At 40.0% G+C, this 25,564-nt stretch overlaps 1 long non-coding RNA gene across 2 annotated transcripts in view; it reads left to right on the top strand.

Annotated features, from left to right (window-relative positions):
- LOC118716637 overlaps window positions 1-25,564 on the top strand; it is a 98,563-nt gene that overhangs the window by 34,565 nt on the left and 38,434 nt on the right. Inside the window, exon 1 of one of the 2 annotated variants that reach the window (XR_006741328.1) lies at window positions 17,045-17,933. The exons of the other annotated variant lie outside the window; for it this stretch is intronic. This is a non-coding gene — a long non-coding RNA (uncharacterized LOC118716637). Of the gene's footprint in view, window positions 1-17,044; window positions 17,934-25,564 lie in introns of those variants that run through there. 2 annotated transcript variants of the gene reach the window in all.

Below are 25,564 nucleotides of genomic sequence, written 5' to 3' on the forward strand. Positions count from 1 at the left end.
CTACCCCTTAGATTGTGAAAGCAGTGGTTTATTCTTTATTTGTTTCCCACCTTCAATGTCCATGGACCACCTTCATGACTTTTGACATATTTACATACTATTGTGCTTATGTAAATACACTACCATTTTTTTAAACCTAGTTACATTTGTTTAATAAAAGTATCTGGTAAGTCACTTTAATGTAAATATTATGATTATTAAATTAAATATTTTTTCTTCTGTATGCATTCCCAGATCTTCTCAAGTGCTCTCAGAACTGCACAGAGCATTATACTTGGGGAATCTTTACATGTAAGAGCCACTTTTGAGAGTGGGGAATGGCAGAAAAAAAATAAAATGTATAAGTAATGGTAGTATTCATAACAATGGTAAGAAGAGCTATTATTTATTGAAGGCTTTGCATGAGTCATTAATTTTATTTAATCTTCACAATTTTCACAGCCATGAATATCACACAAATGTGAAGCAAAAAGACAGGGAAGAGGGAACAGCTTAGGCAACTGTAACTAACATATGTTATTATGTTTTTAGTATTTATTCTTTTCTTTAATTAATTGAGATTTCACACCTGATTATTTTATGAAAAATGGAGTGTGATAGTGACAGATTAAAAAAAAAAAAGCTTTTAATTAAATATGTTTGCTGTTGGCCAAAGAATGCCAGTGTCAATCACACCCATGCTAGGAATGCCGGATTGAACAAGAGAAATCAGATTAAAACTTTTGTTTTGTTTTGTTTTGTTTTAGCTAGTGCTCTCTGCTTCCTCAGTTGCTAACCAGTGAGAATATCCTTGAATATCAATAGAACTAAAGCATTTGATCAAAAGCTTACGTATTCTCTGGCACAAGTACCTAACTTATTAAAGGAAAAAATCTTCTTGCTCTCTGCTAAAAAAAGGTTGAAATAAATTGGGGTAAGGGGCAGGCTAGAATGGACCAATGGGGGTGGGGTGGGGGTAGGGAGGGACATATGTAATACTTTCAACAATAAAGATTAAAAAAATTAAAATAAAATATTATCACAAAATTGCTGGTTTAACTTCTTTACATAGAAAAGAAGTTAAACCAGCAATAATTAGTATGGTATGTTCAACATGAAATTTATGACACATAATTGTTTTAAATTATGTACCTGAAGTTTACTTTTCATATATGGTGAATTCCAAGTAAAAACCATGCCTTATTTGTTTCTTTTTCTATGTTTTTAGCCCACTGCCTGTATTTAATTGGTGCTGAATATATATATATATATATTTTGCTAATTAAGTGGTATGATGCACTCCATAAGCCTTCCTTTTAATTCTCCTTTGATATGGACTTTCTAGATACTTAATTCTCATTTTATTATTTATCTTCCTAGACAAGTGTTAAAGGCAGTGTATTTCAGAGATACTTTGGTGATAGCTGGAGCAGTGGGCTGCCCATTGTTGTGTTTATGTATTCTGGGAATTGTCAATACAAGAAAGATGAAAAAAATCTAAAGATGTATGAACTATGCTGATTAAATATTTTCATTGTGTAGTTACAAAAATGGTGGGAACTGTAAGAAGTAATTAATCTATCTTTAGCACCACTATTATGGAACAAATTATCTAAAGATTGTAAGATGCTTAGGAAAAAAGGTTAAAATAAGCTAGTTATTTTATATAATTAAATTATCAAACAATTACTCTTATTATTTTTCCTTAACCCTGTTGAAATATAAGTGATATATTACAATATAAAAAATGCACATAATGTACACAATTTGATGAGTTTGGGCATATGTGTTTATTTGTGTATCCATACTCTGATTATTTCTGACAGTAGTCTAATTAAAGTATTATACAATGTTGAGCCTGTTGGTATATTTCGACATGAATGTTTTGCTTGGGTTTACATGATTTTTTTTGTTGCCATCCTGTAGGTAATTAACTTATATAGTACAGTAATTTAGTAAAAATCTGTTTTGGTTCTTAACACTCTTTGGTGTAAAGTGTACTTTAAGATGTGCCCAAGGCCTTGCTTTTACCTGTGAAGGTCAATGCATTCTCCTTTCCACCCCTCAGGATTATTTCATTTTTTATAACTTGATGGAATAGGATATGTTCTACCTCTGGCTTTTCTTCACCAGTTTTAAACAAAATTTAATTCCTCTTGCCATCTGGACTTCTTTTTCTGCCAAATGATTGTCATAGTGGAAATGTTTAACCTGAAGTTTTCATCTTGGCTGGGGAAAAAGGTGTCTCATACAGCCTCCTGATCCTTTCCTGAAAACACTTCTCTGTATTGAAGTAAGAAAGTGCCAAATGATCCTCCGCTGCGCACTCATTGCACAAGATCAGTACTTATTTAAAAAAAATTTTCATGGAAAAATGTTTTTTATTCATTGTATTTTCTCTTAATATCAAATCTCCCTCTACAAAGAATTCGTAGATTGTACAAACACAATACAGTAGGATTAAGAGTGAAAAGGAAAAATTTGTAGATTTTTAAAAAAGTCATGAAGGGAAATAGAAGTAGAATTACAAGATGAAAATGAATTGTTTGTATTCCAGCATAAAAATGGTTCCTATATGGTGAGCACTTATTATACATTGAACACTTAACATGATCTAATCAAAATATCTATTCTAATTTAATGAAATAGTCACTATCTTGAATTTGTTTTGATTTTGTAGTTGCAGCAATTGAGGCTTAGAGAAGTTAATTCATTTGACTCCACACTGCTCATTATTGGTGGATGAGGGATTCGAACCTTCTGGCAGTCTTATCAGAGTCACCACTATACCCTTTATGACTTGCTTTTTGGCATAGGTATCCTATATAATAAAAGCCTAATATGCTAAGTTCCGGTCACCTGATTGGCCATTCAACCAATCAAAGTGTAATATGCTAATGATATGCTAAGGCTGCTCAACTGCTCACTATAATGCACACTTACTACTAGGGGGCAGATGCTCCAACTGGTAGGTTAGCTTGCTGCTGGGGTCCAGCAGATTGGGACTGAGCTAGACAGTCTGGACATGCCCTGAGCCCTCCTGCATCCTTCCCCAATCTTGATTGTGCGCTGGTGGGGTTCCTTGGCCTGGCCCGTGTCCTCTCGTAATCCGAGCTGAGGGACCCCTCCTCTAAGAGCACGAATTTCGTGCATCGGGCCTCTACTTTACTATAAATGGCAAGTCGTAGTACTATCTCAGCAAATGTGCAAATAACTTAGCTTCATTAAAGTAGTCATTCTCTCCCACCCACTAATTTTTAAGAAGTGGACTAGGTCAGGGAAATAGTAACAGGTTGAATGTGAGAGGTGGTTGTGGTTTTGATGGAGAAAGTAGAAAAATACATAGGCTATTCCTGTTCTTTGCTACAATGATGGTCAAAAGATAGATCATTTGAAGTCTAGAGTTATTTTTGAAAGTTTTGTGTTTTTAAAAATATATAATTTATTGCCGAATCCGGTTTGGCTCAGTGGATAGAGCATCGGCCTGTGGACTGAAAGGTCCCGGGTTTGATTCCGGTCAAAGGGCATGTACCATGGTTGCGGGCACATCCCCAGTGGGGTGTGTGCAAGAGGCAGCTGGTCAATGTTTCTCTCATCGATGTTTCTAACTCTCTATCCCTCTCAATTTCTCTCTGTGTAAAATCAATAAAATATATTAAAAAATAAAAAAATATAATTTATTGATTTTTTACAGAGAGAAAGGGAGAGGGAGAGAGAGAGTTAGAAACATCGATGAGAGAGAAACATCAATCAACTGCCTCCTTCACACATCCTCCTACTGGATGTGCCCACAACCAAGGAACATGCCCTTGATCAGAATTGAACCTGAGACCCTTGAGTCCACAGGCTGGGGCGGGGGGCATGTCTTGAGGTCCTTTGTCAAGCCCTGCCAGGTGGGGGACACAGCCTGAGATCCCCTGTCAAGCCCCACCAGGTGGTGGGGGGCAAGGTCTCAGGTCTCCTGGCCCAGCACTGGGAGGGGGACGCAACCTCAGGTCCCTGGCCCGGTGCTGGGGTGGGGGGTGCGGCCTGAGGTCCCGCAGCCTGATACCAGGGCGGAGGGCATGGCCTGAGGTTCCCTGTCAAGCCCCACAAGGAGTGGGAGAGGGCATAGCCTTAATTCCTTGCTGATTGCTCCTTAAGGTTCCTTAAGGGAACTTGGCCTCAGCTGTGAGTGCAGCCATCTTTGTGAGGGAGTGATGGTCAGTAAGCACATTCCCTCTTTATTAGATAAGAAATGTCATTACAAATTGCAAAATGTATTATGATAATTATTTACTATTCTTATAGCTCAACTTTATATTGTACACAACTCCTTACACTGTGTCACTTTATGATTCACACATCATTAAAGAATACATATTGCAAAACATGGCTAATTAGTAACCAAAAAATAGGAACAAGGGCCTACTACTCCCTCCTAAACATTTTCCCTTTAAGGAGATTTTAAAATCTTGCTGTTCTGTGGTTATACACTGGATGAGAAAATATTAAGTTGGAAATCCTTAGGATAATGTGAGTAATTGGGTATATTTTCAAGCTGGATTTCATCAACAGATACCTTGTCACTGTCATTCTGTAAATATTTCATTGTTCCAGGAAGCTCTGTGCCTCTAAGATTGGTGCTGATATGAAATCTCTCAGCTGGGCAGGCTCTGGGAGGGAGAGAGCGGGCCAGAGGCGCATACCAAGCAAAAACTTATCCCGTGTTTCTCAACAAAAGTTCTCCTCTTTTGCATAACTCTAGTGGAATAATTGCCATTGAATCGCATGAAAGAGTGTTTATGGGGTCAGTCTGGCAGTTAAGAGTTCTCTCTTGGATGATTAGGTTTCATAATTAATTTCATAATTTGAATTTATCCTTTTTTTGGAGCCATAGTTCATTCTTATGTCCTTTTAAGTTAAATGTCTTTCATGGCCTCTTTTAAGGTTCTACTGTTGTTTTTCTTCTGGATCATCGCATGGGATATACTGAGTCAACAGTTCATATTAGGGAGGGGTAGAACAAATGAATGGATTTTTTAACCACCACGGATGATGTGTGAGATGTGTGAGATGTGTGAGATGTGTGACGACATGTGACAGAACACTGGGAAAGTGGGGAGGTGGGCTGTGTGAAAAAGTTCCGTTACTCTTGCCCCAACTCTGCCTTTGTCATTTTGGTGGCCATTTTGACAGTGAGAAATACTGACGACAAACCTTGTCTTCTTATTTAAAAATGGGAATCACAGCCGAAACCGGTTTGGCTCAGTGGATAGAGCATCGGCCTGCGGACTGAAAGGTACCAGGTTCGATTCCGGTCAAGGGCATGTACCATGGTTGCGGGCACATCCCCAGTAGGGGGTGTGCAAGAGGCAGCTGATCGATGATTCTCTCTAATTGATGTTTCTAACTCTCTATCCCTCTCTCTTCCTCTCTGTAAAAAATCAATAAAATATATATTTTTAAAAATGGGAATCACAGCCGAAACCGGTTTGGCTCAGTGGATAGAGCGTCGGCTTGGGGACTGAAAGGTCCCGGGTTCGATTCAGGTCAAAGGGCATGTACCTTGGTTGTGGGCATATCCCCAGTGGGAGGTGTGCAAGAGGCAGCTGATCGATGACTCTCTCTCATCGATGTTTCTAACTCTCTATCTCTCTCCCTTCCTCTCTGTACAAAATCAATAAAATATATTAAAAAAAAAATGGGAATCACAGAGCTTACCTTATGGGGATTTGGCAAGATTCGAATGAAATTATTTGTGTAAGAAGTGTAGCACACTATGCTTTCCATTCTGCAAGGAATCAAAAAATAGCAGCCTTTTAGCTCTTATTATAATTTTTGCTTCTAAAATACTGTGTTAAACCTTTCCAAATTGGTGTTTCTAAATAACTTCTAATACGTAGGCTAATATGCTCTGTGGTTCTTCTAGGCTTCAAGCCTTGTGGTGAAGCATAGTAGAAACATTTCCTGAGTCAGTACTGCTTTCTAGGACAAAACTGGGATAGCTAGTTGGGGTAATTTTAACTTCAAAGAAACCCTCTGAGGAAACAACCTTTTAGATATTAATCCTAATGGAATCAAATTCTGGAACAGCTCACTGCACCTCTGAAGGGTAGGTTTTGTCTATATGGATTAGCTCAGGGATATAGGAAATCTCCTTCCTGTTCTATCTAGACACAGCCTCAGTGGCATTTACCCCAGCAAGGCAGCCCTTCACAATGAGTGCAAGTCCAGGAGGTGCTCTATCAGGAAGCCTCGTCGCCTTCTCTTCTCTCACCCCAGACCCTCTGCCGTCCTCCAGTAACACCAGGGTCCACAGGGATGGGCCCTCAGACCAGACAGAGCACAGGGGCCAACTTAAAAAAATAAAATAAAATATATATATATAAATTGATTTTTTACAGAGAGAAAGGGAGAGAGACAGAGAGCTAGAAACATTGATGATGAGAGAGAAACATCGATCACCTGCCTCCTGCACACTTCCCACTGGGGATGTGCCTGCAACCAAGGTACATGCCCCTGACTGGAACTGAACCTGGGATCCTTCAGTCCACAGGCCAAAGCTCTATGCACCAAGCCAAACCGGCTAGGGCTGGGTGCCAACTTTTAATAGCAAAGCAAAATGCCAAAGCTTCAAAGAGAGGCAACAGAAAAGCAGTTTCCTTCACAGAGTTTGCATGGCTCTGGTTAAGATCAGGGGCCCTGAAGTCAGATAGACCCAAGTCTAAACAGTATGTTCACAAATGTAGGCCTAATGTATAATGTTATTAAATAATACAGAATTCACAGGATTGTAATGAACAGGAAGTGACATAATAGCTGTAGAGTGCTTCATAGATTGGCCAGCATATAGTAAACATTTATTAATTAGTAGCTAATATTTTTCCTCAAAATATTTGTCTGTGGCCTCCCAGCACTCATGAAAGGCAGTCTGTGTAGATGCCATCACAAAAAACGGTCCTTTCCCCTAAAACCGTGGGTGGAATTTTTGTTCTAAAATGCCCTGCTTATCCATATCACTTAATTTACCAGGTGCTTGACAAATCTATACCATACTTTTATGCAACTGAAAAACATTTTAAAAAGTTATATGTATACATAAACACACACACACACACACACACACACACACACACACTTAAGTATGTACATATGACATTTTGCTCATCTCTTCTCTCCTGTGACTGTACCCCTGTGAGGTAGATTTTCTATGATCCTATTTTATGATTAAAGGAAAGGGGAACACAGAAAAGCAATTGGGCCCCAGGCCTTGCAGCTATAGGGATGGGGGTAGGGTACCCAGGTCCTCCCAGTTTTCCTTGCTTTGCGCTGCTCTGATGACCATGGACCGTGAAGTGCAGCAGAACTTGGCTGCCAAGGAGTCCCAGCTGAGAGGTAAGCAAAGGAAACAGCATGGCTGACATCCAGTTAAAAGCTAAAACCCCTCTGGGTAATTCCTCCCTAATGGACATCAGGGAGGTGGTCACTGCCCCGGCTGGCCACTCTGCAGACAGTAGGGAGTTAGCTGAGCGCGCAGGGTGAACCTGAACGCTCCCTGGAGGAGCCTGGCTGCTTTGGCTGGATTCTGCTGTGGCAGCTTCCTGGCAATGGAGATCCGGTAGCCAGACAGTCGGGGGCGGTAACCATCTTCTAATAACCACCCCAGGCTTTTGGCACCTAGTCCTCTGGCACTGTCTGGGGAAGCTCTTTTTGCTGCTTCATGCTACGCGTCAAGTCAGGCTGCTGGTCTCACTTTGCTGGGAGATCTAACGCTGCCTGCCCATCGCTGCCCACCTCTGCAGGATGCTGAGATGCTGGAGAGGTTTCTGATCATCTCTGACGAGCAAACAGCAGAGACAAGGTTTCTAAAAAAAAAAAAAAAAAAAAAAGGCCCCAGTTTGCACAGCTTTTTTTCATCCGTGCTTCCAAGATGCATGAAATCAGGTTTGTGGTCCTGAGTGAATGACTCAGGAAACATTCGGATGTTTGTATTGCCCCATCGGTGTTCTTGAACCTCACATAGACTGGCTCCATCCTGTCCCGGAGTCCATAGCCCTGCGTCTTCCCCTCCACTTCCTGCGCAGGCCTTCCTCTGGTTTGTGGGCTGAGCGTTTCATCTCGTTCCTGCCAGGCACAGAGCTGCTGGTCACACAGAGTTTATGTGGGTGACTCGTGCTTCCTGTTTCTCATCCCAGGCTCAGGTTTTTCTTTCTCTGTTTTCTAAACCCGAAGTAGCTCCTTTTTCCCTCTTCCCGAATTTGTTTAGACTTTCCTCTTTCAACTCTCCCTTCGCTTCCGCGGGAGCTATGCTGCTTTCCCAAACCTGGACTCTGTAATGCCTTTATTCAATCCTCAAGAGTTAACGTTTACAAGACTAACCTTAATATGCTCCTCTGGGTATCAACTCGATGACTTGGTAAACTCCGGCTTCCTTTCCGGTTATTTGTGAAAGAGCTTCCTTAAAATCTCTGCTAATCTAACCGAATTTCCTTCTAAAGGCAGTTACATGTGATGCCTCTTAACACTAATTCTCGATATTTGCAGTTTGGCGGCCTCCTGCTAGGCTTCTGCAGGGGAAATAAATCAGGGAGATTAGGCCTTCATCTGGGAAGTCTGGAAGCTCTAAGGTAGGCAAATACAAGTAAAGAAGACTCTAAATTCCAGAGAAGGCTGGGGATCTTGGTGGAGACCCTTACAGCGCTGTCTGTCTGTCAATTTTCACAGGGAGCTTTCTCCCTCTGGTTCATTTTATACTCACATTGAATAACCCAGAGACTTTGTGTTCTGCCTGCACATATCACACACATTTCTGATCTGGATAGATAAACCAGCCTTTTAAGTTTAAAGAAGACAGTAAATGCTCTTTCCCCTGCAGGGAAGTGTTCCTTGAGTGAGTCAAGGACTATGAAGCGTAGTCCTTGCATTTCACAAGCTGTAGTCTGTAATATAATCTACGTTAGCTAGCGTTAAGTGATGACTATGATCTGCTCACACAATTGTGAGGGCCTTGATGGTCAGATAAAGAGAGACCCCTTACTCTTGTCTTATATTGTGACCTTACTAGAGGGGCTTTGGCCTTTTCCACTAAAAAAAAAAAAAAAAAAAAAAAAAGTCTGCAAATTTTAATATTCTTCTTTAATCAAAAATAAAATTTCAAGATTGCATTACTTGTCCAGTATCATTGAAATTGTCAAGGTTGGCCTGGGGGCTTCTGAGGGCAGAGTCTGTGTCTGACTCAGTCACTGTTTTATCCACAGAACCCAACATGGGGCCTGGGAACATATAGAAGACATTCAATGAATAGAATGAATGAATAAATAGAAAGATAGATCCAAAGTCACATTGTAATGGCCTAATTATATCTTTTCAAGATAATGCAGTATTTAAAAAAGGGACAGTAATAACAGATTTTAAAATATTACATTCATTGTTGAAAGTATTACATATGTTCCCCCTTTTCTCCCCAATTGATCCCCTCTACCTAGGGCCCAACCCCACCTATCCCTTCACCACACTATTATCTGTGTTCATGGGTTATGCATATATGCTTACAAGTTCTTTGGTTAAACTCTCCCCACTCACCCACCCTAGCCTTCCCTCTGAGATTTGTTAGTCTGTTCCATGTTTTTATTCTTTGGATCTATTTTGGTTATCAGTTTATTTTGTTCATTAGATTACATTAGATCGTGTGATACTGTTTTTCTCTGACAGCTTATTTCACTCAGCATGATATTCTCCAGGTCCCTCCATGCTGTCCTTCTTTTTTACTGCTGGTGGTGTAAATGTACTGCAGCTTTTTCATTCACTCATCTACTGATGGGCACTTGGACTATTTCCATATCTTAGCTATTATAAATTGTGCCGCTATGAACATAGGGGTGCATATATTCTTTATAATTGGTGTTTCAGGTTTCTTAGAATATATTTCTAGCAGTGGAATCACTGGGTCAAATGGCAGTTCCATATTTAATTTTTGAGGAAATTCCATACTGTTTTCCATAGTGCCTGCACCAGCCTGCAATCCCATAAGCAGTGTACTAGGGTTCTCTTTTCTCCACATTCTCTTTAGCACTTGCTATTTGTGGATTTGCTAATGGTAGCCATTCTGACAGGTGTGGGGTAATGCCTCATTTTCATTTTAATTTGCATCTCTCTGATGATTAGTGACTTTGAATATTTTTCATATGTTTCTTAGACATCTGTATGTCCACTTTGGAGAAGTATCTCTTTAAGGTACAATGTCATATTTCACAGATCTAGAACAAATAACTCCAAATAATTTACATGGAACCCAAAAAGGTCCCCAATAGCCACAGCAGTCTTGAGAAGAGCAAAGTTGGAGGAATTTCAATACCAGATATCAAGTTATATTACAAAGCCACTCTCATTAAAACAGCCTGGTTCTGGCACAAGAACAGGCATATAGATCAATGGAACAGAACAATGGAGAGATCCCAGAAATTGATCCAAGCCATTACTCTCAATTAATATTTGACAAAGGATGCAAGAGCATGAAATGGAGTGAAGACAATCTCTTCAATAAATGATGATGTGATATTGGACAGGTACATGCAAAAAAACTAGACACCTAACTTACACCATACATAAGAACACACTCAAAATTGATAAAAGTCTTAAATGTCAGTTGTGATACAATAAACATCCTAGAAGAAACCATAGGCAGCAACATCTCAGAGAGCTCTTTTAGAAATATATTTGAGGATATATCTCCTAGGGTAAGGGGAACAAAGGAGAAAATAAACAATGGGACTACATCAAAATAAAAAGCTTCTGTTCAGCCAGGACCAGTTTGGCTCAGTGGTAGAGCGTTGGCCTGCGGACTGAAGGGTCCCAGGTTCGATTCTGGTCAAGGGCATGTACCTTGATTGCAGGCACATCCCCAGTGGGGGGTGCGCAAGAGGCAGCTGGTCGATGTTTCTCTCTCATCGACGTTTCTAACTCTCTGTCCCTCTCAATTCCTCTCTGTGTAAAATCAATAATATATATAGCTTCTGACCAGCAAAAGAAATCATCAGCGAAATTAAAAGGGAGCCCACTGCCTGGGAGAACATATTTGCCAATGATACATCTGATAACACATTTAAAAGGAGATGAATGGCATAGTTAACACTTCCTAAGAAGAAGGGATTCAGCTTCTATCACTTAATCTGGGCTTTTAATTACAGAAGCATTCAGAATTCCCTGTGGCTAAATATGGATGAATCTTTAAGGCAAGTTGAAGTGTCAGGCTGTCCTTGTGGACACTGATACTCCCGTGGAGGATTTTTTATGAAGAAAAGGGTGGGCTTACTGCCTTTTCATCAAAACTCCTGGAATTTGGCTGACTGCCTGGTTTATCCCAGGACATTAGTCAGCTCACAAATACCACATTTGTTTATTCAGTCCGGAGCGAGTGAACACTGCCACTCGCGCATCTCCTTTGTTGGCAGATGCTTTGTTAACCTGAACTGAGTTCTGCAACACAAAAAGAAGTGACTAATCTTTGGGGGGAGTTCCTCTTTCCAGGTTCTCCTATGAGTAACTAAATCTATAGACCACAAAGCCTCGCACTGTCGTTTTTCCTCACACCGCTCTTTGATGCGGATGGTTCCACATTGTACTTAAGGAACCCAATACCTCCCAGAGTGTGGTTGATCTGGCGCCACCATTAAGAAAAGGAGGTCACTAGGCTTTTGAGTGTTGTGAGAAAATGTTGGCGACAAAGGGAGGTTAGGTTGATTATTTATACTTCTGTAGTGAATTGTTGGGCATTTGCAATAGTCATCACCTTGTGCTCTCAAAAAGTTACCTAGTTCTGAATACGTGGGTCTGAAAGTGCAGGAAGTAGGAATCAATAGAAAAGAAACACTTTGGATGATCATACAATGACTGTGTGGCAGGTCTGGAATATGAAACAAAACGAATGTATATTCTTAATCACTAGACTATTTGTCTATTTACAAATATCTGTAAAGGCCTACACTTTTTAGCAAAAGTTCGAAGATCTAATTTTCTAAACTCCCATTGACTATGAAAGAGTGATTTCTTTCAGTAGACAACTGTGATACAACACAGTGCAAAACAGAGGAGGGGATAAAGCAATTAATAAAGATGAACATTCTTACCATAAGCCCCAGCTGTTTTTATAGCATGTTGCACAGAGCAGCTTGACAAATAATTCTGATTGATCCTTAGGCCTGTAGAAATTTTATTTGGTTCAATCCTGTTTTGACTCTGACTCTAACCTGTTTTTCTCTCTTCTTCATACAATTTTCAGCCACAATTTCCTGCCAAATAACTTCTTTCTACCACACTCCTCCTCCCCAGTGTAAGAGAATGCAAGCACATGGTAACACTGGGAGCAAGGACATTGAAGAACTATTGCCTGACTTCTAACCAAGGCTCAGATTGGCGCAGTCCTTTTAGTTTTTCAGCGTGAAGTTCAGGGATCACAACAGTTGTTTCATCCATGAAATTTTCACAACTTGTTATTTTCATACCTGACATCTGGGGAAAGATGAATCTAAAAGGTTTTTATAAAATAGCCATTAGCCTAAGGATATATTCAGGAAAATGTAGAAATAATTCCCCGGCCTTGGTACAGATGATGCACATGCTGGCAAACAGAAACCTCAAGTGATGAAAGAGATGGTCTTTTGTGGACACTTTCCTAGACCTGAGTTCCATGTCTTTGCATTTGACTCAGTAAAGAAATCTTTATTGAGCACCTAGTGCAGGCCAAAAATGCTGCTACGTTAGGAGGGATTGGGAGCCCAACTGGCAAACATGAAGGATGAAGAGAGAATACATGTAATTAAAGCACAAAGTAGAATAGAACATAGTATGCAATGGGTTATAGGGCATTATGGAGGAAAGAGAGCAGGTTTTACTAGCGGGGTCAGGAAAGGCATTACGAAGGTGAAGGCATTCTTGTGGGGTCATGAAGGAGAGATAGGATTTTGGCAGGTGAGGAGGCACTGCAGTGCAAGAGGATAATAGGAGTGAAAGCACAGTAGTCCGTGAAGGGCAGAGGCGGGAAATAAAGGATGGCTGTGTTTATCTTGTGAACACTGAGCTGTAAGTACAGTTGACGGCGTCCTTCTCGTTGAACCACTGTTTACCCCAGAGTCACCACACCCTCCTGGCTCTTTGCCAGACTTACCGGCCACTGCGTCTCAGACACCTTTCCTGCTTACTCCTCCTCAGTCTCACTTCTACACGTTGAAAGGCTTCATCATTGGGCTTTTAGCTTCTTCTCCCAAGTTGCTATCATTTAAGTATAAATTATTTAACATTTACATGCCAGTGACTTCCCCCATGACCTGTGCCCTGACCTCTAGGCTGCATATCAAATTGTCTACCCAGCATCTTTACAGGTGCTGTTCACTAGGCCCAAACCAGAACTCTTGCTTTTTTGCAACCACTCTGCTGGAAATCCTGCTCTTCCACTGGCCTTGTCTATCTTAGCTAATGGGCCTGCCATCCACCGAGGTGCTTAGCCCTCTCTCCAACCTAGGAGTTATTCTAGATATGGCCTTTCCCTCACCCTTCCCATAAAGCAGCAAATGTTTTGAGTTCACCCCAAACAGGTGACTACTGTCTTTTGTTATAAGCCTAATGGCAGTAAGATTTGCCTCTAAATGTACATGAATTGCTTTGATAACAATAAGTACTAAATTTAAAAAATATTCATTTTACAGAGATCGTCTCTTGATTCATTCCCAGAAATGAACTCATAAGTCACCCAGAAGAGCCATGCATTCCTCAGTTTTCATGTAAGCTGGAACTGATTTTTCCCATCTTCCAAAAGAGGCTTCACCATTTTCTTGCCTTCCAGACCCAGCTGCTATGGATCAGATACACAAAAACCTGCCCCTCATTATCAGTTACATAGTGAAAACAACAATAATGGTGAAAATGATGGTATTGCTACTACAAATACTAGCAAGCAGCTATTAAGCCCTGCCATCCAGTGCAATAAGCACTGTACACTTACTGAAGGTTCAAACTTCACGGACACTAAGAGATGGATATGATTATTGTCCTCATTTTGGGTCACACAGTTAGAAAGTGACAGAAACCAGGACATAGTCCTATTTCTGTTACACCCCAAACCCACCCTTTTAACCAAGAGTAATTTAAAATTCAGAGTCACAGAATAGAGGTAGATCCAGCTTCTAACGCAAGGAACATATTGATTGGCTACAGTGAGAAAGACATAAAGATCCATCTCTGGAAAGATGATATAGATTAAAAGGGGACTATTTATAACCCCTTTTGTTAGGCCTCATTGTTTCTTCTTATGTAATTTTCAAGGTAATTTCATTTTGGGGGATGCTGAAGACTGGCCATTTATTTATTCATTTCTCCCTCTTCAACCTTTATGTCTTCTCATTCCCTCCAGTGGGCACCCTCCCTGACATCAGAAGTGCACTAGAGAAAGTAGGGAGGAACATGAACCTAACAAGAGGACAAATGAAGTTTCTAGAAACAATTTCCAGGGGAAGAACACTATTTTGCAGCTATCTCAATCTTCATTTCTTTCTGGATCTGATGGTAAGAGACACACATGAACCTTAATGAAAACAGAGAGATTACATCAGCCAGGATAAACCAGGTTTCGCTATGGTAACAAACAACCTCAAAAATCTCAGTGGCTTAAAAAAGCAAAGAATTATTCTTACAACACATGCTCCTCAGTAGTCACATTCCATGATGCATTCTCCCTCTATTCACCATCTGTTTGTCCCCCAACTTTTCATTCCGGGCATTAGGGCCATTTTCTGATTTCATGTGGAAACTGCCCTAAGAGCACTCCCTATACACAGTACTTCTTGGAACCACCACTGATTTCGTATGATTCTCTGGAAGGCTGATTATCCCCCGTGTCCACTTTCCTAGGGTTATAGGCCACCCTGCAGTTGAAATACATTATTAGCGTTTCCTGGAGATATCAACTCTGAGAGCTCCTCCAAGTGAGGCAGTATCCTCTAATTTCAAGCATGGATGAGTCTCAGTCGGCTCTGCCACCTACTAATTGCATGACATTGTGCAATGTCTTAAGCTCTCTGAGCTTTAGCTTCCTTATTTGAACAGGGTTTTTGTTCATTATTTAAACAGGGAAAATTTATTGGATTTGAGAGAATTAGGAGATAGTATTAGTAGAACTTGTTGATGAATTGGGTGAGGCAGAGGGAGGAGGCAAGGATGACTACCAGGTTTCTATCTCAAGCAACTGGGTGGTGGCATCTCTTAATGAGGAGGAGATAAGAGAATCAGTGTTTGCCGACCACTGGCCTAGGGTAAGCCCTGAGAACTTTTCTGTGTAATGGTCTCATAGAGAGGGTAGAGAATTCTTCCAAAAAAGGTTTACTTTTATGACACCACCCTCTCTTCTTTTCTTCTTACCTTTCTGGACACTATTTCTTTGTTTCCGTGAGGAAAAAGATCATGTTGTCTACTGAGAGTGAGGAGGGTGGGCAGGCTTTAGTAGGGCTCCTCAATAGAGATGTATAAGTTTAAAATAATTACTAAGGCAAGTAGGAAGGAATGCTGATCCAGTGAGCAGACTGAGGAGATGTATTGAAATCCTAAGATCAGAGACCACGTGGTTTACAACAATAATCTGGATGGTTATATTTTACTTAGGAGTGTGCAGCTTTCTAAATTGATCCTGTGTTGGGAGATTGCCAGGGGAGTGCAGTATAGAAAGGTAGATGTATGGATTTGAACGTGCTGCCTGTGAGTAGTTCAAATAGCCAATGCCTCATAATCTTTTTAGGGGAAGGCTGGTAGACTGTGAGAAAATGAAGACCTCAGGAACTGGAGGACTCCATGAGTTTGGAGAGCAGGCATGTGTAGGTGAGGATCCTGAGAGCACTGGAGGAGAGGCAGTCAGTTCCTAATATAGGATATTTGCAGTTAAAATTCTGGGTGCGGGACCACGATAGTGATGACAAGGTTCAGGATATATTGAATATTTCTGGCAGGGGAGTCTATGTTGAATGGAGATGAGATTTGTTATTGTGTATGTGAGGTAAAGAACAGTAGTTCTAAGGTGTTGGGTGGATATCCCACAGAGACATTGAATTTTTCTGGAATGATGTCCTAAGTTGGGGTTGAGGAGAAGAGTGCTATGTCTTGAAGAATGTGGCCAGGAGGTCAGTAGCTGATAGAAACATAGAAGTGTACACGGTGGTACAGTCAGGTGGCATGGCTACCAGGGTAGGAGAGTGGTAATTCTATAGTGGCATTAAGGAGCCAATAAATTATCACCCCTCACCCTTTATTCTATGGCGGGTAAAATACACAGCATAAGGTGTGGAGATGTTACGCTTATAGGCTTTTTCTTTTACATAAAGAAAGAAGATTCTAGAGGGCATAGCGGGTTGAGGAGATAATTCAAAGAGAGGAAGTGTCGGGCATTAAGGGGTTAGGAACAGGGGACATAAACTGACTCTCTTTTGGCATATGAAGTTTTTCGGAATGGAAGGCTTTGTTGGAATTAATTGACCACAAAGTGAGTCATACGGTGACAAAGATGTCTGGGGGTCTGAGATAGGATCTGGACAAATCATGTGTGGGCTGGGTCACTGTGTGGAGACTGGGGTCCTGAAGGATCTGAACATGGGCTGCCTCCAGTGTGAAGGGTGAAGGGATCAGGCTTCCTCTCCCCGGGGTGGTCTCAAGATGTGCTGAGTGGCCACATGCATGATGGTTTTCATTTAATATCTCTTTTCTAGCCTCCCATCAAGTGTAAGAGGTGGGCCCTCAAATAATATTAATAAAACCTCTGTCTGGCCCTAGCCGGGTTGGCTCAGTGGATAGAGCATCGTCCTACAGACGGAAGGGTCTCGGGTTCAATTCCAGCCAAGGGTGCATGCCCAGGTTGCAGGTTTGATCCCTAGTGTATGTGTATGGGTGTGTGTGTGTGGGAGGGGGTGCAAGAGGCAGTTGATCAACAATTCTCTCTCATCACTGATGGTTCTATCTCTCTCTTCCTTTCCCTTCCTCTCTGAAATCAATAAAGAAATATATTTAAAACAACAACAACAACAACAACAACAAAACATCTGTCTGTCTTCCATGTGAAGACTCATTTATGGGAAAAGCAATCATTTATGGGAAAGCATTGAGCAATTCTAATCACTATATGTATGCTGAATTTTATTGTTACCCACACCTTTGATGTATTTCACTTTGTGCTCAGCCGTGTATCTGTAACAGACTTCCAGGGAAAACAAGGGTTTCCCTCTGACAAGCCAAGATTCTTTATTTATAGTGCTAGGCTGGCACCTGGGCTGACTCACTGCAGTGATTATGTAGTCTTGATGTGGACTGGCATCTTTCCCTGGAGTTTGAGTATCTCCCTCGGCAGCTTCTCATGGCCAGAAGCTCCATTTCTGTGTCTTTCTATTCCAAAGCCCAGACTCCAGTCTAGGCCACCCACCAAGTTCCTCGCTCCAGTCTTAAGAATGCCTCCAGCTCCTGGCACCTTTGCAGAACTGAGCTGACTGACATGTGCCAAGCACGGGTTGCCAGTCTCGTGTAGTTTTCCAGGTACACCTTGGCGATTTGATAGGAAGGTATCCCGAACAAAGCGATAGTAGTCTCTGAGAATTGTGCTCTCCCAATGTCTAAAGTCTTTTAGCCTTTCAGGGACAGAGATACAACTCCAACCAAGAAAAAGGTCTTCCTTTTTTAATACCCTACCTCCCTTTGAAATTTAACTGAGATTGCGCTTGATGTTTTGGATGTTAGATGTTTTTGGAAGGGGAAAGGAAGCCCCTTGATGGAATAGATCTTTTAAAGGGTAATTCTCAAGCAGGTTAATTAGATTTCATTCTATCATCACATTTCTACTGACAGTGATCCCCCCCTCCCCTTTCCTGTCTTGGGACATGGAGATTGTTCTGGAGAAGCCACATGCCTAGAGTAATTATTGGGTGAGGCACAACATACTGCATTAGCTAGTCAGAAGTGCACACATTATTTTTAGTAAAATGGGATGCAGTCTTGGGGGAAAAAACCCTATGCTGTATGTTCCCTTTACTCACTTAGAAGTATTCTCCTTTTACTTCACATCTCTTTGCATCCTTATCCCTTCACTCTGGGCATGAGGATAATTTTTTTGGCTTCATGTAGAAATTGCCTCAGGAATACACCCTGGGCACAGAAGTTCTTGGAGCTCCCATTGTTTTCATTTGGGGCTTTAACTGTTTCTCTGGAAGGCTGAATACTCCCAGTGCCTTTTTCCTCTGGTAGCTCATATTGAATTCTCTCCAACTCTCTGATTTTATCCATTTGAATCACTCCAACTTTCTTTACATCTCCAGAATAAGCACCATCTGGGTGATGAGGAGTTGACATCTACTAGATAAATGATAACTTGTTTAAAAGTCTTGTGCAATTTAATTTTCTGCCTTGGAAATGCTGCTTTACTGGCTTATTGAGAATTTCCAAAACCCTATGCTTATTCTATGTCACTCCAAACTCCATGTCCCCATCAAAGCATAGGACTGTGGGCAGAGAAGATAGTTGTTACAACCCCTACCCCTCTCCAAAACATGCTTCTGGAAAAACAACAACACAACAGCACACCATACAAACCCAATTGTCAAGGAAAAACACAGTTTTTCTTTAATTTTAAAGTTTTATTTTATTGTTTAAAGTATTACATATAATACTACATATGTCTTCTTTGCCCTCCATTGACCTCCCCCTCGCCCCCTTCCCCCGGCACATGCCCTCACCTCCCTAGTGTTTGTGTCCACTGGTTATGCTTATATCCATGCATACAAGTCCTTTGGTTGATCTCTTACCCGCCCCCCCCCCCCCCCACCTTCCTACTGGAGTTTGACAGTGTTCGATACTTCTTTGTTTCTGTATTTATTTTTGCTTGTCCGTTTATAATGTTCATTATATTCAACAAATGAGTGAGATCATGTGATATTTATCTTTCACAAGCCAGTCAGAGAAAGATAAACAAATTTTTTGACCCTCCTTTTATTTTCCCAGGCCAGTGAACATTTAGTACATGAGTGTACTTTGTAGAATTGCACGGGCATCTTTAGATAGAGACTAGCATGATTCTTCTTACTGTGAGAAAACAGATCTATAAGGTTTCTTTTATTTAGGAGACTGGACTTCATCATCGTCATCTTCAGTACTCAGTGGTGCTGCCAAGGCAGTGTGGTCAGAATGAGGGTGGGGTGGCAAATAAATGAAGCTTTTGGGAACATGAGCTGGCTTGAGTCATGTAAGGAACTGTTTCAACTTCTGTACCTACACAGCACCAAATGCGTTATTATGATACCAGAGTGCTGATTTAAAAGGAAAATGAAAAAGATATACACAAACAGCTGTCTAGAAAGGATGTGGAAAGCCGAGATGCAAAGGCAGGCAGAATAAGGCATCTCCTGTAAGGTACACATCCCACAGTGGTTAGCACTGTGCTGGCCACATGATAGGGGTCAATAATGTTTGTTGATGGAACTGTTTTTTGGAAAGAATATTATGATATGCAAAACTAAGAGCTCAAAATCTCTTTATAAATCTTAAGAAGCAGGCTTTTACGTTCAATATTCAGCTAAAACACACAAGTCCATAAGCAGACTGAGGTGTGAGTGAAAAAGGTAAAAGGAGGCAAGTACTCAAAGTCTGTCTTTTCTCCCCGGATTGTCTTTCTCTCACTCCTCTCTTCCTAAAACTGAATATTCTTCTGTTTTAACACTCTCTGGTTTTCTGACTCAAACAAGACAACAACTATAATTTGTTGAGCAGGAACCATGACTTGTTGGTCTTTGCAGCCCCCAGCATATTATAGTCCAGTGCCTGATACATAAGGGAGATTTACTATATATTTGAATGTTAGTTTTATCTTTACTTCATCTTTTTTCAGATATCTGCCCTTTTCACTATTTGTGTAAGCATAAGCAAAACTTTCTCTTCATTGTCCCTCAATTTAACCAGGCTGCTCAACACTGCTATGTTCCTGTTCAGAGCTGTGAACAAGATCAAAAGGTCCTGGTCATAAGTATAATAATGATTTCACTCATATGTGGAAGTGAATAAACAAACTGAACTATCAAAATAGAGACATACTTATAGATAGAGAGAAGGCAAGACAGCTCTGTTGGGGATGTATGTGTTGGGAGATTTGGAGGGATTGAGCAAAAGAGAGAGAAAAAAAGAGAACTCATGGACATGGACAACAGTGTGGTGATTGTGTGGGTGATGGTGGAGATGGCGGAAGAGGGCCTAGAGGGGATAGATGGTGATAGAAAAAAATAATATAAAATTTAAAAAAAGGTCTGTGTTGTTATGGACTATATAATCAACTAGAGGAGGAAGACATTGAACATATAACCTTAATTTGATAAATATTAGGGAAGGAAAAGTTCAGGATGCAACAATGTATAATCAAATTTAGGAGATCACAGGAGATATTCTTGGAACTGTGATGGACGGAAAATAATATTTATTAGATGGCCTGACCAGGGTAGCTAAGTGATTGAGCATTGACCAATGAATTGAGAGGATGTTAGTTTGATTCCTACTCAGGGCACATGCCTGGGTTGTAGGCTCGATCTCCAGTGGGGGAGGTGCAGGAGGCAGCCGATTAATGTTTCTCTCTCATTGATGTTCCTATATCTCTATCCCTCTCCCTTTACCTCTCTAACATAAATAAAAACATACAGAAAAATATTTGACTAGATGAAATTGGGGGTCAGGCAGGCACTGGGGAAAGAGTATTCCAGGCAGATGGACGGCTTGGTTCATTCAAAGAAGATGAAAGGTGGAGTTTCCCTAGGAAGAGTGTGAGGGTGTAACTCTTAAGAGGCCTGTATTGGACTCCTTTCCAGTGGTGTGTGTGGCCTCTGAGTGGCTCTGCAATGAGAATAACATCAGTATTACAATACCGAGTGAGCTCTTTTGGTAAATATAGACACATGCTTTCTGAATTTATTTATTTATTTATTTTCCAAGACATGGACAATGAGCCAAGCAAATGAAGCACCATCCAGCTTAGATAGTATCTCCCACTAAGCTCCTTGGTGTAAATTCCTTAAGTTCTAGACTGGCAATAAACTGGTGGTCAACCAATTAATTGAGTTCTAACAAGCAGTAGCTACACCCACGTGATTAATACAGCCCATTAGGCTGAGCTTTTCCTGAGCTACAGTGAATCATCCCAGAGAACCATGCTTTGATCTTCCTTTCTGGGAGCTGTAGATGTCATCAGAAGGTAATTTACTGAAACCTCTTATAACCAAGGCAAACACAATGGCCTGCCCCTCCTCATTGCCTGCTACCTTCCTTTTCTAGAACCTTTCAGATGTTGCTTTTAAATTTGATTCTCCCTGTATAAAAAAGAATGAAGTGGGATAGAGGTGGGGTACATAGAGTGATGACCCAAACCGAAGCCCTTGCCTTGCAGCTTTCTAAGCAAGGTCTTGCACCCTGCACTCCTTTGGCATAATAACTTCTGGCTAGCTCATGGGTAATGGAGAACAAGCAGGAATATTATTCATTGACAAGTTCCAAAAATACACAGACTTTCTCCCCCCTCAAATTAACAACTATAGCTGAAGAATATGGATAGATAACACAAAGTATATGCACAGCAAACTTCATTAAAAGTTTTTCAGTATTCTCGTCAAAGAGTGTGGAACGATGAGATATTTACATGACTGTATAAGTATTGAGGAGCAAATTCCTTAATGCTCAGAGGCCTTACATTTAGTGGTGTTAGAATCCCATTCATTTTTGAAAGCCAAATGTCTATCCTGACTCAAGTTAGAAAACAGGATCAAACCCTGCTTTATAAACATAAGCCTGTGAAATCATGTGTTACTACTGTCAGGGGTTGAAGTGGGGTGTGGGACAAACATGCAAGATTTTTAATTGTGCTTTAGGTAACATGATTGGAATCAGTAATGTCCTAGTTTGGAGGAGTTAGATTTCTTTGAGTCATTGATAGACTCATCAAAATTCATTGAATGATTTCAGTTTTTTTAGGCACTGAATTTGGCTCTAGGGACACAAAGATGAATAAGCATGGTCTAATATGGTCCTTGGAGAAGACATGAAAACCTCCCTTTTCCTCACCAGTGTTAGTTGTATGTCAATATATTGCTATCTTATTTCATAGAAACTGGAAAGTGATAATAAATATGAAAGTCATTATGACAGTAGAAACACGAATATGAAAGTTAATGTTAATATAGTCCAGTTAACAATAAATGTTAATATTGTTACAGAGCATTCCTTTGTTTGAACAATACAAATTGTTTTACATCCATATTGGCCTCTGCCACTAATAAAAACATTATTTTCTCTGCTTATTAATTTCTGTGAGACTATTGTCTTTTTATCGATAAAGGGAAAGCACTATTTGTCAGATGTTTCAGAAAAAATAGTAAGAACAGCTATACTGCTGAAAATAAATAACTATTGTCATTATTTTTTTCTACCAAGAATATAATTCCTTCTCTTCTAAGAACTATTAATTTTTGAGCAATATTTTATTTTTTAAAAAAATTACCCAGAACATGTATCAAACTATCACTACATCTGCAAAATATTTTAAAGAGCATCTGTGCCTTTAGACTGGGAAAGTATGCAAAAATCCCCCAAAATTTTTTACATAAAGCCACGTGGTCTTAATATGTACCACCTCAAAGAGGAACATTACCACTCTAGCACTACCAAGTGAGGAGAGAACCGAGAGATTTCTAAGAATATATGGGGTGTCATTTTCTGTTAACTGAGAGTTCGTGGAAATTTGTCTTCAAAATAACCTGTTTACAACACCCTTTATCTTATTTGATATGAAGGAAGCTGCCTGTCCCATTTAGCTACCAGAAACTTTTTTTTTTTTTAAATCATCCTAATTGCCTAAATCCTTATGGATATAATATGTAGAAATCTATGTTTATTTAATTTAGTTTTAATAAAATCAGTGTTCTATTGACTGTCCTTACTATTTCTATTTGAGAGTTGGTTGAAGTCAGATCATGAATGTAAAACTACAGTGTGTTTTAGATCTAAAGTCATTATACACATTTAGATTTGGGGTCTTAAAATTTTAACATCAATATTACCAAGAGAAGAGTTTTGTTTTATTACATACACATGGACAAAGAACAATTATATCACACTGGTGAAAATGGTAGTTTTCAAATAAGAGAGAGGACTTAGAAGAAAAAAACAAACTGAATTTATTTTATTTATAGAATTTGTCTAAAGGAAAATTATGGAACTATCACTCAATAGTTTTTGATGCAATCTCTTAAAACCTAAGACTTTCCTTTCGCCTCCCAGTGAAAATCTTTGTCCAGGCCTACACTCTCAGTCTCTTTCTCTCAGATGTCCTTGCTGGGAGGGGAATGGGTTTGGAATAAGTTTCTAGGGACCATTTTTGCTTTTCTTGGACATTACTGAGTTCATGTACTTGTACATTCTCCACTCTGTAGAGGGGTCTGATGTCTGTGGATCATGGTTTAGACTAGAGAATGTCTTGTTCTAAAGAAGCCCCATCTGGCTTTCTAAGCCAGATAGGTCAGTTTGCCATCAGATTTTCATAGGGTCAATGTCACACTTCAGACTTCCATTTGGTCTTCCATTGATATTCTAGACCATTCATTGTTCCTCCATGTCATGGGAATACCACTGGTGGAAAAAGAGGATTTTAGGTGGTAGATGGATAAATGTTTTATTGTTATTGTTATGTATTTAAAGGCATATAAAACATATTAATTTCTTATTTAAATAGATTTACTTAAAAACTGTTACTTGATTTAGAGACAAATAGTAATAAGAGTTCTGGAGGAACTCATGTATGGCAAAAAACATGAATGTAGCATGTGAATAGCTAAAGTTTGGGAAGCATTGTTAAAGACTAGACTAGTTCCTTGCTTATCCCCAGGCACTCAAAGTAGTTAAACTCAATAAAAATTGGGATGTTCTTTGCATGTTGGCCTTTGCCTTAAGAGTGTCAGGCAATGATGAGGAAATACACCTCAGAAGATTCTAGAAGATCTCTAACAAGAAAGTGGTGATGAATAGGAAAGAGGGGGCATAGGGTATGACTGAAGTAGAGAAAAGGCCTTTGAGACTCAGCAGCTGGGAATTGTGAAGGTTTCCTGAAAGAAAGAAGACTTAATTGGGATGAGCAGGAACTAGCCAGGTGAAGAAGAGAAAAAGAATGGCACAGTCCAAGCTCATTTCTTACCCCCCCCCCCCCCCACCCAGATTGTAGCTTTGCAGTGGGAATTTGGGGCAGGTGGGAGGGAACAGGCTATTTGAAACTTCATTCCTGACACAGGCATTCAATGTATGTAGATTGGTATTTACTTCTTCCCTTTCAAAGGATAGGTGGAACAGGGTGACATTCTTCAGTATGATCAGTCCCAACCACAGGCAAACAGGGCAAGAGCAAAGAGGTGGACACCTAAGGAACCACCACTCACCTGGAATAAAGGCGCAGGAATGGGAAGGGGTTTCTTCAGGGCCATACTTAATTCATTCCAGCACTGTCCCACTTCACTGTCTCGGAGTGTCTTAGAGCAGGGAAACTGTGTCTAAGAAGGGGGCTCTGCTCAAGCTCAATACTGGGAGGGGCGAGGGCAGGGAGCAGTGCTGGAGTTCTTGCTCACCTCAGCAGAGTTTGAGTCTTTCCTTAAGACAGACATGTTTGATAGAAAAGTCAAAAGGCCGCCTCAGTTTGGAGAGGTTTGACTTCCTTTTTTGAACATAAAGAAATAAAAATAATATGCTCTTCCAGAATAACATAGAGCAGGGATGTCTAATAAAAATATAATGTGAGTCATATATCATTTAAAAGATTTAATAGGCACATCACCTAAGTAAAAATAACCAGGTGGAATTAATTTTAATATCTTTTATGTATCTCAATATACCTTAAATATTGTTTTAACATGTGACAAATATAAAAAGGGCCAAAATATTTTGCATTCCTTTTTTGTGTAAATATTTGCTATCTGTTGCATATTTCCATTTATAGCACATCCAATTGGGACATTATTAGAAACAACATTTAGATTTTATTTATTTGTTTTAAAATACATTTTTATTGATTTTAGAGAGAGAGGAATGGAGAGAAACATCAATGTGAGAGGTAAACATCCATTGGCTGTCTCCTGCACACCCCCTGGGCATGTTCCCTGACCATAATCAAACTGGAGACCTTTTCATACATGAGATGATGCTCAACCAACTTAGCCACATGGGCTAGGGCATATTTAAACCTTACAATTCCTAAAGTAGAAAAAACTAAATTCCTCTATTCAAATTGCTTCAAGCATACTTAAAGTTTTCCAGTAACTGAATTGAAGATCATAAATAATTATTTATTATTTCAATTAAGTTTAAATGAAGATAAAATTTCAGTTCTTCAGCTCTGTTAGCTATATTTTAGGTGCACAATGTCACATGAGTCTTGTGGCAATTGCATTGGGTCATAGAATAGAAGAAAAAAATAAAAAATTTTCTTGGCCACTTTTCTTTTGTAATGATTACCAAGGTAGGAATTTCATAGAAAGCTGGGCGATGAAGACACACTGAATAAAGGTATAGAATG

The sequence above is a fragment of the Pipistrellus kuhlii genome, unplaced genomic scaffold (genome assembly GCF_014108245.1).
Source record: "Pipistrellus kuhlii isolate mPipKuh1 unplaced genomic scaffold, mPipKuh1.p scaffold_m20_p_12, whole genome shotgun sequence".
Taxonomy (NCBI): domain Eukaryota; kingdom Metazoa; phylum Chordata; class Mammalia; order Chiroptera; family Vespertilionidae; genus Pipistrellus; species Pipistrellus kuhlii.